The sequence below is a fragment of the Lepidothrix coronata genome, unplaced genomic scaffold, assembly GCF_001604755.1.
Source record: "Lepidothrix coronata isolate B3197 unplaced genomic scaffold, Lepidothrix_coronata-1.0 Scaffold62, whole genome shotgun sequence".
NCBI lineage: Eukaryota > Metazoa > Chordata > Aves > Passeriformes > Pipridae > Lepidothrix > Lepidothrix coronata.
In genome coordinates, this window is record NW_016690242.1 from 767,654 (window position 1) to 785,562 (window position 17,909).

At 38.4% G+C, this 17,909-nt stretch overlaps 2 long non-coding RNA genes across 2 annotated transcripts; both read left to right on the forward strand.

Moving 5' to 3' along the window:
• Positions 1-523: 523 nt before the first annotated feature.
• On the forward strand, positions 524-10,250 carry LOC108498673. Its single transcript, XR_001875264.1, has 3 exons — positions 524-609; positions 931-1,007; positions 10,108-10,250. It is a non-coding gene; the product is annotated as an uncharacterized LOC108498673 (long non-coding RNA).
• Positions 10,251-11,534: 1,284 nt separating this feature from the next.
• LOC108498672 lies at positions 11,535-15,663 on the forward strand. Its single transcript, XR_001875263.1, has 3 exons — positions 11,535-11,787; positions 12,983-13,112; positions 15,381-15,663. It is a non-coding gene; the product is annotated as an uncharacterized LOC108498672 (long non-coding RNA).
• The last annotated feature ends 2,246 nt before the right edge of the window (positions 15,664-17,909 follow it).

The following is a 17,909-nucleotide window of genomic DNA, read 5'->3' on the forward strand; positions in this document are numbered from 1 at the left end:
TCCCCCCCTCTGGGAGACGGGTCCTTGTTGTCGGGTTTCGGGGGCTTGGCGGGAAGCCAGCACGAAACTTGCACACCTTGGCAGCACATGGTGCCCAGCCTGCTCTTCCTCTGGGGCAGGCAGGCAGCTGTCAGAAAAAACGTGCTGATTTGGAAACTAATGACTCACCTGCCAAGCCAATAACCCAGCTGTGTTCTCCACTGCCTATGCTCTCCAGAGGAGAACAAAAGGGCTTTTCTTTTCTTAAAAAATAGTAAAATTCTAAATCCAAACCTGAGTTGCTACATGGAGAAGCAAAATCTCCTTTGGAATATTAGTTGCTGCCCATATAAAATAGAAGCTTAAAAGATGGCATCCTACCCACTGTCAGATGACAAAAGAATCTAAAAAACAAGGCCAGATGTGAAACTGCCATAGTTATTGAACAAAAATTAACTGAATGAGTACTAAAGATTGTGGTCAAAATTTTTTTGTTCTACGTGACTACAGCAATTCATCTTGTTTTTCAGAGATATGAGTACCCATATGTCCATCAACTTAAAGAAGACTCAGTTCTCAGTCAAGCTGCCAGTGTCAGACCTCACACTCCAGTTCTCAGACATTCAGACTGTAAGTATTAGACACTGAAGAGAACAGAACAAACTAACCAGGAAATGAAAATTATCTGTGCTATGAAATCCTTGTAATGGTGTGCTTCATTAAATGTATGATGCGTGAAGTACAAACCCAAGTTTGCATGAAGTGCCACCCAAAACTCACACTTTCTCTTATTCTTATTCAGAGATTGACATAGGTGTTGAACATACAGATTTTCTAGTTATTTCATCATGAGAAATCTCATTCATCCCAGCTCCCTGCCAAAATACAATAGATTTCCACATGAGCTAGTTGCTTATTTGTTCTTTTTTTACCTTTGTTTCTTTGGTACAGGTTGGATTGTCTCAACGAAAATACCTGAAGTAGCCAAAGAATTTAAAAATATTTCAGAGGTAACCTTCATGTTCTAGGTAAGTGCTAACTTAAGGCAAGTAGATTTTTATTGATTTTAAAAGCCTTCAATTCTATAGATGGATTGAAAGAGGCTCAAAAGGATTCTAATATAGAATGTATCTTGTACTCAGTAGGAGATATACTGAAGCATGCTATAAACAGTAGCATTTCAACTAACTTCTGATACTGAGAAAAAATCCTGATTTAGAATAATACAGGTACAGTAGACAGAACCTGCTACCTCAAGGATCTGAGGTGACAAACTTTTGACTCTGTTCAGAGGCAAGCCTGACTTGCAAGAAATTTTTGTATGAGAACTGCACAATTCCAAAATTTACCAGAATTGCCCCTGTACAGACTATAAGAGACAGTTGTGTGATTAACAAGTCACATTTAGGTGCAGAAGTTATTTGCAATGTGCACCAGGTATTTAAGCTCCCATCTCTGCTGATGGTGATCCCAGTCCATACAGTCAGTGGTTCCTGCTTGCATAGCTCATGAGGTTAAGAGCTCTCTCATCTTCACTGATTGTACTGATTTCATCTCCAGTGACTACACTTGGAACAGAGACACCTGACTCCCTGTAGGAGGCTACAATTCCCCTGTAGATACCTCCATGGAACACCTCAGCGTATGCCTTCTGTTTGTGAGCTGACCACCCTGTCTCCTTCCTCCAACTTTGGTATTTTGCTCTCAAGCTGTGACATTTTGCAGGTGGACAAAGATGAAGTTCTCATAAATAGGGTACTTACCATCTGCTTTCCGTATCTAATTTTTATGTGTTCCCTAACTTTTCTTCTCCTTGACAACATACTGACTTTTTAAATAAGTCATGACCCTCTCTACATTGCCTGAAAATGGGAAGTGCTGCACAATGTGGCAGAATAGGCAATGTTGTATGCCTCATAGCAAGGTGTCTTTGAAATCATGTAGGCCTTAAAGTGGGATTTCTCCTCTTTTAAATGAGAAAACCTAGCAGGAGAGTTTAAAAAACATTTAGTACCAAGCCTCATCACCATCTGGTCAGATTTTATTATTATACAATTGAGCAATCTCCTGCTAGCTGCACCACAGGGGAATTTCTTAAAAGGCCTGCCATTTGCCATTTATAACTGTAGCAGGGAATAAGTGGAATATATGACTAGCATTTTATGCTGAAACAAAGGTGCTAGTTTTGGTTTAGAGACACTGATTATTCCACATGTAAACCAATAGATTTGTGTAGATAAAATAATTTACGCGAAGAAAAAACAACAGATTTGCAAAGTGTCATTAAGGCTCCTGAACCAAACAGAACATTTACACCTTCACTATAAATTGATCACAAGAGCTCCCAATGCAACGTGTTTGAAAAATAGTTCCCTTTAAACGAACAGCTGCTTCATTGTTAGTAGGAGTTTCACACAGAAAAAATTAAAAGTTGAGGAAGACTGCCTGTTCAGCCCCATATATTCACAATGAATATTAGAAGTTCTTAATTAAGCTCCATCCCATCACCATCAAACTGAGTTATTGTAGGAAGCAGAAGTTGCAAGAACACAGAAATAGGATAATGTTTGATCACTAAAGTAAGAATATTGTCAGTAATTGTTTGAGGAAAAAATATCCATGGACCGGTGTTTTCACACGTGGATAAATAAGAAGAGTAAGGACTGTGAATGTCATGCATCTGGAAAGAAACAGTCATTGGCTATAGTACAGACCAAAAATGAGAAGCAAAACACAAATGTACTTGTCACAAACACAGAAAATCTTAGAGAACTGTGATACCAATATCACAGCATAATAATAAGTTGATATTATCTGCCCTAGAGAATTATTTATACCTTTATATTTGGGATTGGTTGCCTTGTTCTGATTGTTTTAATAGATTCTGAGCTCTATTGTCAAGTTTAAAATGCTTCAAACTGCATTTTATTGTCTCTTGGAATCATACATATTAGTAATGGTTGTTCTTTTCCCACTCTGAGGGAATCACCTTGGCTGAAAACACCAGCTACATAATCTTCTTGTCCCCTCTCACTTCTATAAACTTCTAGCTAGAAATGTTACTGTGATTTTTGGTTGTGGTTGTTCAAAGACTTGCTTTTATCTGCCAAGTTAATCATCTAACTGTTTCTAAAAGAGCCAAAACAATGCTAATCAGATAAAATCCTTATGGTTTGTAACAAATCAAAGCCACCTATGTCACAAGTTTTCATATACAATATTGTGTTGAATTATTCTCTCCACAGTTTCACAGAACTATGATAAGCCCCAGGGCCAGAGGTAACTGCAAACAGTATAGTAGAAACCTAATTACTCCTTATTTGCTTACAGTTCACTTGCTAAAGCATCAAAAACATCTAAACACAGAAACCTAAGTCAGAAACCTAAAAGTGTTGCTGGGTATTTCAGTATTTTTTTAATTTTGTTGCCATTTCTACGTTATATATTTCACTGTAATGAAATTACTCAAATCTTTATGTTGTCAGGCATACATCCAGGCCAATTGTCATGTATGAATGGCATTACTCAATTTTAGGACATAGGCTTCTGCCACGGGAGCTGAATTCTGAGACACCAACAGCTGCAGAGCAGCTGGACTCTATAGTCCTCCCTAGACTCCATTTGCAAAGGTAGGGGAAATTATGCATTTAGGAATGGTGACGACAGCATTCACATTTTTCCAATTCAATATCAATTCATGGGTAGTAGGGTAGGGTGGGGGTTTTTTCTCATCTCCTACCAGTGGTCTACATGCCAGTCTTGAAAAGAGCAAGTGCTGTAATTGCTATTAACGTCATTCTCTGATTCTGGTACAATTTCAGGGCTACGGTCATTTCAAGAAGTAAACAATACTAAATGCCATCTCATTTCTTCCTGTGTTTTGTAATCTGAAAGAAAAAATTCTCAGATTCCAAAATACTTGGAATACTTAGCAGCGCATCAATTCCTAAACCCATCCAAGTCTTATTTGTTTGGTTTTTTTTCCTCTGGAGACAGCAGCAATGACCTTTCCTGTAAGAACAAAAACAAGACAGTTATGTAGCACAGAAGTCTAGGAGTACCTGTTTCAGCATCCTATCTCCCATGCTGTTCAATATCAGAGATCAAGGATATGAGATACATAACACTAAGGTGTCCCCACAGCTTCTGTGCTCTGTGACTGAGGGAATCACAACAGGTATCTTTGTATTTAACAGCATCTGGGAAATTATGCTCATCATGAGTTGGTCTCCGCCTCTTAACCTGCCTGAACTTTCCTCACCCACATATAACAAAAAGCGATAAATATAACAGTTCTTTGAAAAAGCCCTTCCTTTTCTTCTTACACATCTACTTGCTAATTTCATTTGTTGCCTCTTTGGCAACTGTATTATAGAGTGGATAGCTTTTCCTTACAAAGTTTTTGATGCAACTTGGTTATAGCACAGAGACAACAGGTTGTTCTGTCATAATGCTAAGGCTGGCCCTGAGGTCCTCTCAGAGTGTCAAAATGAGGGGAAAGCTGCATTTGCAGTCACAGACAAAACTAAAGGAGGTAAAACCTGGATAGGAAAGGAAAAGAAAGATTATGTATATGAGGAAAATTGGACCCTGAGTGGTCAAGAGAAACTGTTTGGCTCCCCTGGATATATTCGTAGAACTTTAAAAAAGATATACCAGAAAACAGATCTGAAACTGTTATCCCTGTTTGAAAAAAACCTGCACATACTGAAAGTTAATATCAGAATTCTCAGATTACCAGTTTAAAAAAAATAAAATCACAAGAATCAATATATATTATCCTACAACTGTGAAAGGTAAGCAAACAGCAAAGCTTATCTTGCATCTTAACATGTGAATGGTCTCAGATAACATTCTCATCTGAAAACAATTTGAAATAGTTTTCATACCAGCTTCTCAGCCTGCACAAGATTTAGGGTTTGACGAATGATATAGTAGTAGCATATTCTGACTAAAGCATTTCTGCACATGTTAAATGATTTCTCAGTGCATACCTTCAGAAAATGATGGAATACCTGAACTAGAGACTAATCTTTCACTATTTTCTCTTCATTTAAAACAGATCTTCATACTAAAGATTCTGCAAAAATCTCAACCAATGAGACATTTTCTGAGTAAATTGAAACTGTGTGGAAAATACCTTCACAGATTTATATGGTGGTTGTTAGTGATAAGTGTGTAATTATTATTTTAATGTTTTTTAATTTAATTATCCCAAGCTACTGTCCAGTGACATAAACTGAAAAAATAATAGAAAAACTATTATAAGAATTTCTCTTCACTGTGCACTGTAAATTTTAGTGTATGAATTCTCAAGGCTTTTTGTCTCTTTGGATGCACCTAAATATTCACAAGATACTGGAAACACATAATAATTTTGAAAAAAAAATTATGTCAAGTGACATGCATGTTAAATATAAACAAAGTCATCTATGTTTTAACCCATATTCTCTTCACTGGGCTGTCACTTCTGTCCTCTTCATAGTCCCTCAGAGGGACAGGCAGACGTGCTTCTGAGAAGACATCAAAACCCAGCAACGCCTCAAGGTTCAGGAGGATCAGTTCTCAGCGTGATTTTAATCCAGTCAGAAACTTGAAATCTAGTGAAATTTGAAGTGAAATGGTCTCATGTACAGAGGAGAGATGGTACAAAGTTGCCTTGGAATGGCAGGGCGAGAAACTGTTTTAACTCGTTCATATATTTTGGGTTGCACAGATATCAGCTATATGGCAGTTCCAGACACTAGAATGTTCTGTAATTGGAGTGTGGTTCAAGGACCTCACTGGAGCATACCATACCTCCATTCCCTTTCATCCCTTTTAAATCAGGCCTTTTCTGCTATTCCTTTTGACCTTACATGAGAAAGCTGCATGCTGAGCAAGAACTGCAAAAATCTTGACTGTTATATTGAAAACAGGTACATGTTGGCAAGTCAAGAGCAAGGAAGATGGTTCAGCCAAAAGCTGCACGAACTCCCAGCAAGATAGAAGTTTGTCACTCCAGCTCCACTTGCTGCCATTGCCTAGAGAAAAAAGCTCTGCTAAACGAAGGGGAAGACAAGGGAGACGTCAGGCAGCATGACCCAGCTCTTCAGAATGAGACCAGCACTATGAAGAGAACAGCCACAGTCAGTCATTGTCAACTGCAACATTTGTGGGGAACGTGCACCTGTTATCCAACCAAAGTTTGCCACATCAGCCCCTCTGACTACTCCCCATGTGGGCATTGTGAACAGAAGAGAGAACCTAATGGTAGAGGGACAGGAAGGACCAAAATACTCAGTGCTTTTCTAGCCTCAGTCAAACCTTGCTCACAACTCTCTGCTCTGCATGTACCAGCATGGTTTCAAGACAGAGACAGGAAGCAGTGGGAGAGCAACAGTTGAGAGAATACTTATATAAGATAGATGAGTTCAAAGCCAAAGTGCCATATGAGACACATTCAGCAGAACTAATAGATGTATGATGTGATTGTGAACTGTTTATTGTTTGTGAAAAATCATGACAATTACAGGAAGCTAACAGAGACTTAGCCCAGCCCTATTTTTTTCCCACATTATCCTTAGTCAATGAATAGAAACAATAGAAAAACCTTCTAACAACTGCAAGATGTCATAAAGACTTTTCTTACTTGAATAGTCAACATTTCTAAAATACGTATGTTAGAAATATTTCTTTTTAAGTTTTTGATCAATTTACTAGACAACAGATACTGCACTGTTGTTAGATTTACTTTGCTTTACTTTTGAGCTACTTAACAGAAATGTCAGTCTGTGGATTTCAACTCATAGCAGTTCTTTATCCTAATCACATTCAACTAAAGAGGATCAGAATTTTTTGCAATCATCTTCAGCTTACTGAATTTTGTTGATTTGCAGTTTTTACTTTTAGTGTAACTAAACTTTATACTACAAAATATGCCAAAATGTGAATCCTAAAGATACCCACATACCTCTTTTTTTCTGCACAAATAGTCCTCTTCCTAATACCGTCTATTATTTTTACAAGTTACAAAAATCATATCCATTCAACTTAAGACTTTTTCAACTTTCAGAGTGAGCTGTGTCTTTGCCTTTGTACTTGTCACATCTAGTTGTACATGTAGAGACTGCCAGACTGTCTAGAAAGCATTTTCCCAGGCCAATAAAAAGTTCAAGTTTTCCATCAATGAACACCAAAGCCAATCTAAACACCCTCAAGACTTTTCATGAGAGATAAGCAATGCTTTTTCCCCTAAGGGAAAAGCACTTAATGTGCTTACCAAGATGGGAAATCTATCTTATAAACTGTCTAATTCTTACCAAGAACTTTTACCCTAAATTGATCCTACCCAGAGAGTATGATACCAGAAAACTTGTAAAAAGCACATGTGAGCTTGTCATTTTCACCCGGCGTGACTTTAACTAGAAATTACATGGTACAATGACATTTGCTGTAGAAATAGATGTTTTCCTATTGCTCCAGCAAATAATACTAGAACTAGATTTGCGTGAACTTAAAAGAATTTAGGATTTCATTCCTTCCCATTCCAGTATCTAAATCAGTTTAATATCTCTAGAAATGCAGGAGTTGTTAGCAAAATAACTCCTTAGACATCTTTTTGGGTTGAATATAAAAATCATACTGTTGCTCCACTTTTACTCTGCAGCATTATCAAGAACTGAACATAGGGTATATTAACCTTGATGTATCTAATAAACACAAACTAGCTGCAAAAGTTCTCATTCTTACAAATCTGAAAACTTGTCTCTCAGAACTTTTACATCTCAAGCCCCACTGAGATACTTAATTTGAAAGTCTTATGCAGTGAACTTCCCTTCCTGTGTTTTTTGGTAATCTATTCCAAATATAATCACCTAAAAAAAGACTTATCCTGGTACACTTTGTTCCTCTATCACATTTTTAGCAAGAGCTTGGATCTAAAACCCATTTTCTAAAGTAAAAGTTTTCACTGATTATTTTAAAGGCATGGGAATTCTGCAGGTTTTCCTGTGAATAAGCACACACAAGAAGTGATTACATTCAAGTCCCAGTTTGTAAGTAATTTGAAATACTGCATTAAGGGTCACAGACCTTCAATTGCCTTCAACAGATTGTAGAACATCCAGGATGAAATTATGAATTCCCTATAGGTCAGATTCCACCCTGTAGCCCAAGGAAACTATCAAAACTGGTAACTGAAGACAGTTTGGTGACTTACAAGAAGTGTATTAAGTGCACAAGAATAGATTTAATACTGATATTGTGTAGTAACAGTTCATCAAATGACAAATAGTTCACCAAATGTATACCAAATCTCTGAGCTTTGTACTCTTGCATTTTTGTTGGCCCAATTTGCTGCTCCCAGGTAAAGAATGGATTAGGTGGAATCGTTGATGAACATTAACAATGAAATTGTCTTATCATATGAAGAAATAATTGCCATAGTATTGAAAAACACACTGTACTGAAAGAAGCCCTCTGATCCATTCCAGATTTTTAACCGAGGGTAAGTAGTATACAATACACCAGTTAAGATGATTAGGGTTATATCTTTTCAGTAACGTTCATCCAGTGCAGAGAATTAATATTAAGAGAGTGTTTCTCCCCAGCAGATGTTGTTCAAAAACCAAATTAATACAGAGCTGAAGAAGACTTAATTTCTTCTTATGTATTTAATTAATGACAGGGAAGGAGAGAAAGAGAGAAATATATTAAATGGACATGGACGTAGTCAAGCACTCCCTAGACTGATCTCCCTTATCATATTTTTATTGAAATTTAGCACTAATTAATTTGCTAGAAAGACATGTTTTCTGATTATGGGCTGAGTACAGTGTTGGGGGCTGGAGTATGTGGTATCCTTGTATCCCTGTACTGTCCTTTAAGAGGCATCCACACCTCTTTACAGACAGTCACTGCTTAAGAGAGCAATGATTTTAAAATATCATTTGTAAAACCAAACAGATACTTTGTTAGTCTCTAAATATTGAAGCAAAGATCAAAATGACAAAAGAGCACTGAAAAAAAATCATTATTGTAGACATAGGCGGAAATGGTTATGAAATTACTCAGGGTGTGCTATTGGTTACCTCATATATAGGAACAGAACTGAGAAGAAGAGTCCCAGCACTGTGTCGTAGCAAAGAGAAAGAGAAAGGGTAGCTGTGTTTTTGGTTTCCAAGACAGCTTTAGGAGTTGCAAAGCATTTCTTAGGAGAAATCTCTAATAATGGCCACCAGAATAGCTAGGCTGAGTTCAACAACTGGTATTTTGCAGCTTTCATCTTTGCACAGCCCATCTGAAACTATCACAGAAGTCACCAATATATTTCAGCCCAGATCAAGCACAAGATACAATTTTTCCACAACTAAAACAGAAGTATTTGTCTACAGTGAAAGAATAAAACAGTAGCAGTGCAAGATCAATTCTAGCTCATGGGTTCTGTTTCAAACTTAATAACATTTTTTAACTTTGGCCTTGCAAATGGCAATAGCTCAACACTAACATCACCTACAGAAAAACAATGCAACCATGCCTGACCCCCAATATCAACAACCTTACCCATGAGAGGATATGGAAATGGTGTAAATAGACAACGGTGAACCCAATGTATTTTTTGCAAGTTCCCAGTAACCTATAGATCAAGGATTTCCTAAGACAGAAATTAATTTTTTATGAAATAATTTTCCTGAACTGACATTTCCCATTAGTTTATTTGCTTTTTAGAGATTTGAAAGCTTCTGATATCTACTTTTTAGTGCAGCCAACCACACCCTGCCTGACCTATGAACTGTGTGAGAAGTTACCATCTTCTGTCTGTTCTAAAACTGAAATCTGATCAATCTTTTTAATAACTTATAAGTCTTTTACAAGAAGAAAAAAACATGAATCCTCCTAGCTTATTTATCAACTCTGCTCTACCTGTTCTGTCATCATCAACCCTAGTTGGGGCAGCTCTAGTCAGTAATTTTCTCATTTGAAAGCGATGTCATACCATTGATCAGCTTTCTTTCCTCCTCGAGGACCTTTTGTGGTTCTCCTATACACTTCTTGTATAAGTTGAATTACTGCTACACACAGGATTTGTAGTTTGGAATACAGATTTGGCCATTAACATAATTTTATTTCCTTTTTCTCTCCTCCAAGTTCTCTTTCAGAAGTGGAGAAAACTACTCCAGAGATCATCACCACGCCTGTAAAATGATGATTGTTTGTCTCTCAGATATATCACCCTGTGCCTGTAAGTACTGGCTTTCTAGTGTCAATTGTGTCACTTTTGAACACGTGCTTATCCAAACCTGTGGAATTCCTTCCTAGGTCTATGCTGTCAGCTTTTTCTTTTTCATTAGCAAACCTTATGATACCCACTTTGTATATGGTGTTTAATTTGTGTTTTAGGGCACCCAGATATGCTTTTATATTAACATCAGTTGTAAATCCACACACTGACACATTGTCATCACCAGTAGGCATTTGCAGTTAGACTATCCAAGTCTATACCATGGAACAGTTACTGTTAGTTTGTTTTGCAAAAAAAGAAAAAAAAACAGGTCTAGTGAAAAGTGTCTCTGACCACAGCAGGGGCATTGTAACTAGATGATCTTTAAGGTCCCTTCCAACCCAGGCCATTGTATGATTCTGTGACAACATAATTAACAATGTTTGGCTAAAGCATTTTGAAATTCCCAACTTAGAACAACTTAAATTAATTCAAACTATTATTTCATTCAGTTGTTACTTTTGCTTGTAACTTTAGGGGGCTTATTTTAAAAACTGATAGAAAATGGAAATGTATGTTTGAATCTATATATTCATATGAAAATATTGATTTGGAATTAATATTTGCAGTAAGAATTTTTGTTGAAGTTTTAGAATGTTTTCCAAATGAAGTGTTTTCTTCTATGTGAAGAACTTCCGCAGAATTTTCAGTTACTTCAGATGTTTTCATACATATCTAGTAAGTAAGCTTTGTTTTACTTTTAAGACCTCTTTTTCTTACATATAAGAGTAAACCCAAGTTAATTAACTTGGGTTTTAACTTGGCCATTTTAACTTGGCCATTTGCTTGGCCATTTGCAACTTGGCCATTTGAGCTCGTAGGCAATAAGAGTTTTCTCTGTGGTCTTGGAAGGTTGGAGTAAAAGGCAGAGAAAAGACGAATGCAGTGCCTATCTTTCAGAGAGAATATGGAGTGCCCAAAACCATAAGACCCTTGGGTCTTCAAGTCTCAGAAAAACTGTTTGAACCAATTCATTTTTAAAGGGATTTGGAAGAAAGCAGGCGTTGCAGAGCAAGGGCTTGTTTTTTCTGAAACACATCAAACCTTCTCCAGTAGCATAATGGGAGCAAACAAACTCAAAACCGGTTTGAAAACTACAGTTCTCTCAGTAGAACTCACTGGCCATCTCGTGTCTTTGATGAAATGCCAGTAAAAACAAATTTAATCATTAATTGGTCTCTTACATGTGTACTTCTTAGCCATTATTAAGCCTGAGATCTTCTCAGTGCCACATGATTATCAATTTTGAATATTTTCATTAATTTAGTTCAGATACCATTTACTAAGCTTCTCAGTCTTTCTTAATGATATATTTTTTCAGGGTTTGATCTTTTTCTCGCTTTGTTCTCACATTGTTTCTCTAATTGCCACTGATTCAGCAACTTTATTTTTTAGATCGGAAGGAAGAACAAACAACTACTTTCAAGATAACTTTGGATCATTAAAACAAATATGGCCAAACGTGTGTAGCCACCCTGAAGCTCTTTACAACAGAGAATAAGGAAATGCTTTTTAGGCATGTTTTGAATTCTTGGACTTCCTAGCAAGTAGGTTAATATAATAACAGTAAATCTCTATGCTAATCTGGGGGACTTACAGTGTGGTCATGTGTCTGCTCCATGCTGAAATGTTCTTGCATGTAAGAAAAGGATTATTATTAAAACATTTATGAGATGTTCCACCCTTCACTTTTCCAGAAGTTTTATTTAATCTTAATTTTTAAAATACATTGCTTTAAGGTGACCTATGAAGTGAAGAACTGTGCCCTACTTTGCACTGGTTTTGCTGAATAAGCTTGAGAAACTTACTTTAAAAAAAAAAAAAAAAAAAAAAAAAAAAACCTATTTTTAACTTCAAAATAACCAGAATATCATCTGTCTTGGAGTCAGCATTGTTCTCTGGCATTGTGTCTGGGAATCAGCTTTGTTCAGACTCAAGTGAATAACATCTTTGGAGAACTAAAAACAACCCATCCCTTTTGCAGCAAGATCAGGCAGCAGTGTACTAATCAGCTAAAAGTGCAGAGGCAAGCTTCTAACAAAGACAGCTTGTCTCCTAAGTGATTAGGGCACTGGAATTAGATAATTAAGATATAAATTTAGAGCCTATTAAATTATCCTGCATAAAATTCTGTCCCACTTCAGTTTTCTAGTTGTTGTTTCGTTTCTGTTACCAGAAGCACAGAAGTTAAAGACATGCCACTCACTTCAACTGGTGAACAGTTCAGCAGTTTAGTCAATATATCAACAGATAACAGGAGACAGAAATGTCTGAATAAATAAGCAAGTACAGTTAAAGAAAGGAATCCAGCCTTTGTCTGTACCTCAAAAAAGCTAAGAAAAGTGCTGCGTTTTTTAACTCATGAACTGAGAACTACAGAAAATTTCAGTAAATACAAATTCAGATTTTTCAGAAACAGATGTAGCAAAACTGACAGTAAAACTGTCTGCAATTATCTATCTCAGATAAAATTACAAGGCTATTCTGCTATACTGCTAAAGAACAGCAGTATATACTTCTGTACGCTCTTAAGTCAGTAAAGAAATTTCCGTTGACTGAAAGGGTAGTTTCAGGCTTTATATTCATGTACAATTCCAATGGCAAAAGAAGCAGTCTTCATGCAGGAAAAAAAACCAAAACAACTGTTAGTTGCTTGGAAGGATGTTAAATAAATATCATCTTTTTCGGATATCATACCACGCAGAGCTTTACTAAATTTCAGTCTGTTATATATTTTTACAGAATTCTGCACTGCATATCTATGGCAGTAAGAGCCCTGCAGCTAGCATAGAAGATGCTGTTAATGTGAAGGTTGCTGTTAAACTAAGTACAGAGCAACTAATCTTTAGCTGAGAAAGAAGACTGCCAACAGGTATTTTAAAAATTGTTTACCTAAACAGTAAGAATATTTCTACCCCTACAGGGTCCTAGATGTTGTCCATGCATTGCTACCGATAGCAAAGATGTACGAACTGTGAGGCTCATCTCTGCTAAGTTGCCATCTACTCTTCAGTAATGCTTATTCTTGTACCCACATTCATTCTTATTGCATTTGTTTTATAATTCACTAAAGGAAAAATGAAAACAACCAAACTATGAATCAGCCAAAAAGCACATTTACTTCTTTTATATTATAAGAAATTGCACTTTTTTATCCACTAGTCAGTAAATCTAAGCACATTATGTGTTTATTAGAGAAATAAACATTGCCAAAACTTTATGTAGGTAGACCATTAGGAAAAAGCCTGTAATTTTATGTTTTGCTATTGCTATTTAGCAATTGGGCTTAATCTATGTAAAACCTGTACTCAAAACACAAATAATTACATCTGAAAGTACTTAAGCCATGTGTGTACTGAGATAACTGTTTATCGAGGTGACCAGAATTGTCTCATAGGCTCCTTGTCTTCTCTTGGCTGTCTTCTATCTATCTGTTTTCTTATACTTGGGACATGTCAGGTTTGAGCAATCCTAAATCTGCTCCTCTGATGCTTTAGGCCAGAAATCTGTATCACAACTATACCTAGGTCTGAACCTGAACTAATATCCCTGCTGCACTAGGCTGTTTTATCACCCTAGCTCTCACAAGCTCCCTAGGATTGATGACATCTCTCTTCCAGGCTTGTACAGCACCCAGCACATCAGGGATTCTGAGGTCTAGAACAAGGGCTCTCAGCTGCTATAAATGTGAAAAGAATGGCCAAAACAGGGGCAGTTCAGGTATTGCCATCACCATTTAATTTCCCAGAGGCTTAGCTGATTTGAGAAACTCCATCTTACGGTGCACTTTTACATAATTGCCTTTCTCATGAGCTGCTTCCTGGACTGCCACTGGTCCCATCCTTGGCTATCTTGTTAATTAACATTTTTTTCTGCTGACAACCAGGATAGGTTTAGCAAATTCCTTGGTGTCCATGGACAGTAATTTGAAAACTACTGATCATTACATTCACTGCTAGCAGAGAAAAAATATGTATGCAGCCTTTTAATTCAGGCCTGTTGTATACACCAAGTTTTTTTCATCATGGGAGGTCTTCATTTTCCAACACTTACCTCAAATCTTTCCTAGCAATCCCACTTACAGATTATTGATATGTTTATCATGCTCTTTTTTATTTCAGTTTAAGCAGTCTTTAGCAAATACTGAATTCTCAGTAGACTATAACAGAAATTAACTACTTCTAAGTTAGACTGAACTTTATATGTGTATTAAGATGCAGAGTATTCCTATTCCTATGTGAGGATTAGGAAGACAAGTAGTGAAAGTTTGTAAAAGCTGTAGTAAGAGATTTCTGAGTCAGCTGAATTTAATTTACAATGTGATTGATCTTTATAATTCAAATTATTATTCCTTAAACCTTTTGAATTTAATTTTGTTACTTCTCTGCCTTTCATGCATCACTTAATTGCTTTTTGGAGAAAAATAATCAATGTAAAAAAATGCATTTCATGACTAATAAAAATGTAATTCCATAAAGATCGATTAAACTTTTGGGAAATATTCCAACCTAAAAGTAATAACTTTGAAGAATGAGTCTTCAGTTGAAAGGAAAATGCCACTGCAGTCAGGGCCTTTCTATTACTATCAAACACCTTAAATACCCACACTTCCAGCTAAAGTCAGTGTGATACACATCTGCTCAGTACCTCCAAAAATCAGGCCCATAAGCAGCTCCTCCGCTCTCCAGTTCTGCAGTGTCACTCAGGAAAGTTTTGCTAATCTTACTGAGAGACACAGTCAAGGGGGACTCAGTTGCACCTCCTGGTGAAAAGACACTGCAGCTGGAATGAAATACAAGTAAACTGAGTTTTCTCCCAGTTTGAACAATATATGTCACAGACAGTCTTCAGAGGATTTTTAAACTCACTTTGGGTTTTCAATTAGTGCTACAATACCATTAAGAATATGGCACAGACCTGTCATATTTACTGTGGCCTTTTCTGCACTGAGTGACACTACAGGAGTCCAACTCCTCAGTAGAAAAGGATAGATTTTCCAAGTCCAATTTGCTAAAAAGTATCTCCAAATCTATGTCACAAGGTTCTCTATTCCTTCTAGCACTTCATTTTAGCATTTACTCTTGTTATCTTGACTATTTTTCATATCTGCATCTGTTAAACTGCTTTTTTTAATCCAAAGGAAAATCGGGGTCCTGGAGATAGGAAGGACATTATAGCAGTTCTGGGAGAGAAGAGGTTGTTCATGTTCTCCACTGACAAACAGAAATAACAAGCAGAAATGCGGAGGCAGGAGCTACCTGCAATATCTCCCAGTGCTCCCTTCCTCAGGACTTTCAGCCCCTAAAGTCACTTCCCAATCTGTGCATGAGAGACTGAAATGGCAATGGTTAATGACTAAAGGATTGCCCTTTGGAAAAGCGTCGGGTGCTTTGCTGTCCAAGGAAACAGCCCAGGTGCAGAGGGGGTACGCATCCACCACCAGAGGCTACAAGCTGGCTTTTTATCCAGATAAGGGAAGAGGCCAATAAGCAGCAGATCCTTCAAGGTGGGATAATGCTTTTTATCATGCCCAATGTCTTCCCTTACACCACTGTCTCAGGTGTGAAAATTCCCCTCCAGGGAAGAAGACAGGGAGGCCCTTCAGAGAGACCTCAACAAATTAAAGGACTGGACAGTCACCAACCATAGGAAGTTCAACAAGGGGAAGTTCTTGATTCTGCATCTGGGATGGAGCAACCCTGGATGTGTGTAGTAACTCGGGAATGAGATGTGCAAAGCAGTGCCACAGAAAGGAACCTGGGGTCCTGGTCGATGGCAAGTTGAATATGAGTCAGCCGTGCCCTGGCAGCCAGGAGCGGAAGCCATATGAGGAGCAGCTGAGGTCACTTGGTCTGTTCAGCCTGGAGAAGACAAGACTGAGGGGAGACCTCATCACAACCTCCAACTTCCTCATGAGGAGAAGAGGGGCAGGTAACAATCTCTTCAGTCTCATGACCAGTGACAGGAGGGAATGGCCTGAAGTTGTGTTAGGGGAGGAGGGTAGGTTTAGGTCAGATATTAGGAAAAGGTTCTTCACCCAGAGGGTGGTTGGGCACTGGAACTGACTCCCCAGGGAAGTGGTCACAGCACCAAACCTGATAGAGTTCAAGAAACGTTTGGACTCTCAGGTGCATTGTGTGACTTGGGGATAGTCCTATACAGGACTAAGAGTTGGATACAGTGATCCTTGTGGGTCCCTTACTCAGCATATTCTGTGATTCTGTGATCCTGTGAACTACACTGACATGAGAGGCAGCTGTCATGTCTTAGAAGGTGTAATAAATGACCAAAGACCCCCAAAGTGCACCCATACCCATTTCTGGGGTTTTCCACCAACCAGAGTGTTATAGGTTATAAATCCAATAGGGGAATTTTTCTTCCCCTGCTCCACTGTAAGAAAACGGAGTGAGTGGGGGGAAGGGGGTCAATTAGCCTTACAAAAGAATCTAGCTGGCCAGACCGCATTCCTAACAGATGGCTCATCAGAGGCTGGGGGGAGAGTGGGGGAAGTTTTGGGAGGGGGTGGCTGGCTCTTCTCGGAGGGGAGAGAGGAGACAGCAGAGTTCTCTCTCTGGGATGGAGACAGGATCTGTGTCTGAGCATTTTTGGAGAAAAGGCCTGGAAGCTGGTCTTTCTGGCTTTTCGTCCTGCTGAGGCCTGACCACCGGCCTCCATCGGCTCGCATCCTGCCTCGTGACTCCAGCCGGGACCTACTGGGTTTTTTATCAGAGACTTGTGTGCTCGCTGGGAGACAAGGGAGGAGCCTTGAAACACCGTCATCTGAGAACAACAGTGAGTCCCGTGGGAGTGGACTGCTTTTCCTTCTGCCCTTCTCCCATTGGGGGAAGGGTCCCCATTTTCTTTTCGGCTTCTCCCGTGACCCGAGACCCCCCCCAAACCCCCTCCCCGTGTGGTGACCGCCAGAGCCCAACAGCGCCCCCTGCAGGCCAACACGGAGCACTGCAGGCCCTGCACCTCCAGTGACCCAACAGCGCCCCCTGCCGACCGTGATCAGAACTGCGCTAAGGACGGAGAAGTGTTCAGACCCTTGCTTTTGTCTGAAGGGGACTTTGGGGTACAGGACTATTGTCTAGTTATTTTTTTGTGTTCTGTCACTGTTCTTGCCAACATACATACATCTTTTAATAAAGGGTTGTTATTTCTTCTGGGTTTTTTTCCACACTTCCTCGATTAAAGACCCTTTAATTTTGAATTTACAATTGCTGAGAGAGAGGAGTTTGGTTTGTCTCATAACTCAGCCTCTTTAGCAAACATTCCAGTCTCTTCAAACTGAGACACAGAGGACTACACATGACCTACAGTGTTGCAACAGACAGTGTACAACTCCCCCCTCCAGGGGAGGTACCTGGGCGTTCCCACATACACATAAATGTATATTAACCAATAATCCCAACAGATCAAGACTGCAACCATTACTTGGACCAAAGGACGTCGAAATTGTAATAATCAAGACTCGTCACTGGATCCACAGATGGTGATATTTTTCTACTCTCATCCTTTCTTTCTTTTTCTTTCTTTTCCTTATACATTTTTTTCAGTGATATCTTTATGCTTTTATATTGTTGCATTCCTATAGCTACATGTGTCCTTTTCATTGCAACCAAATTGTTCTAAAATAAACCTTACACACACACACACACATATATAT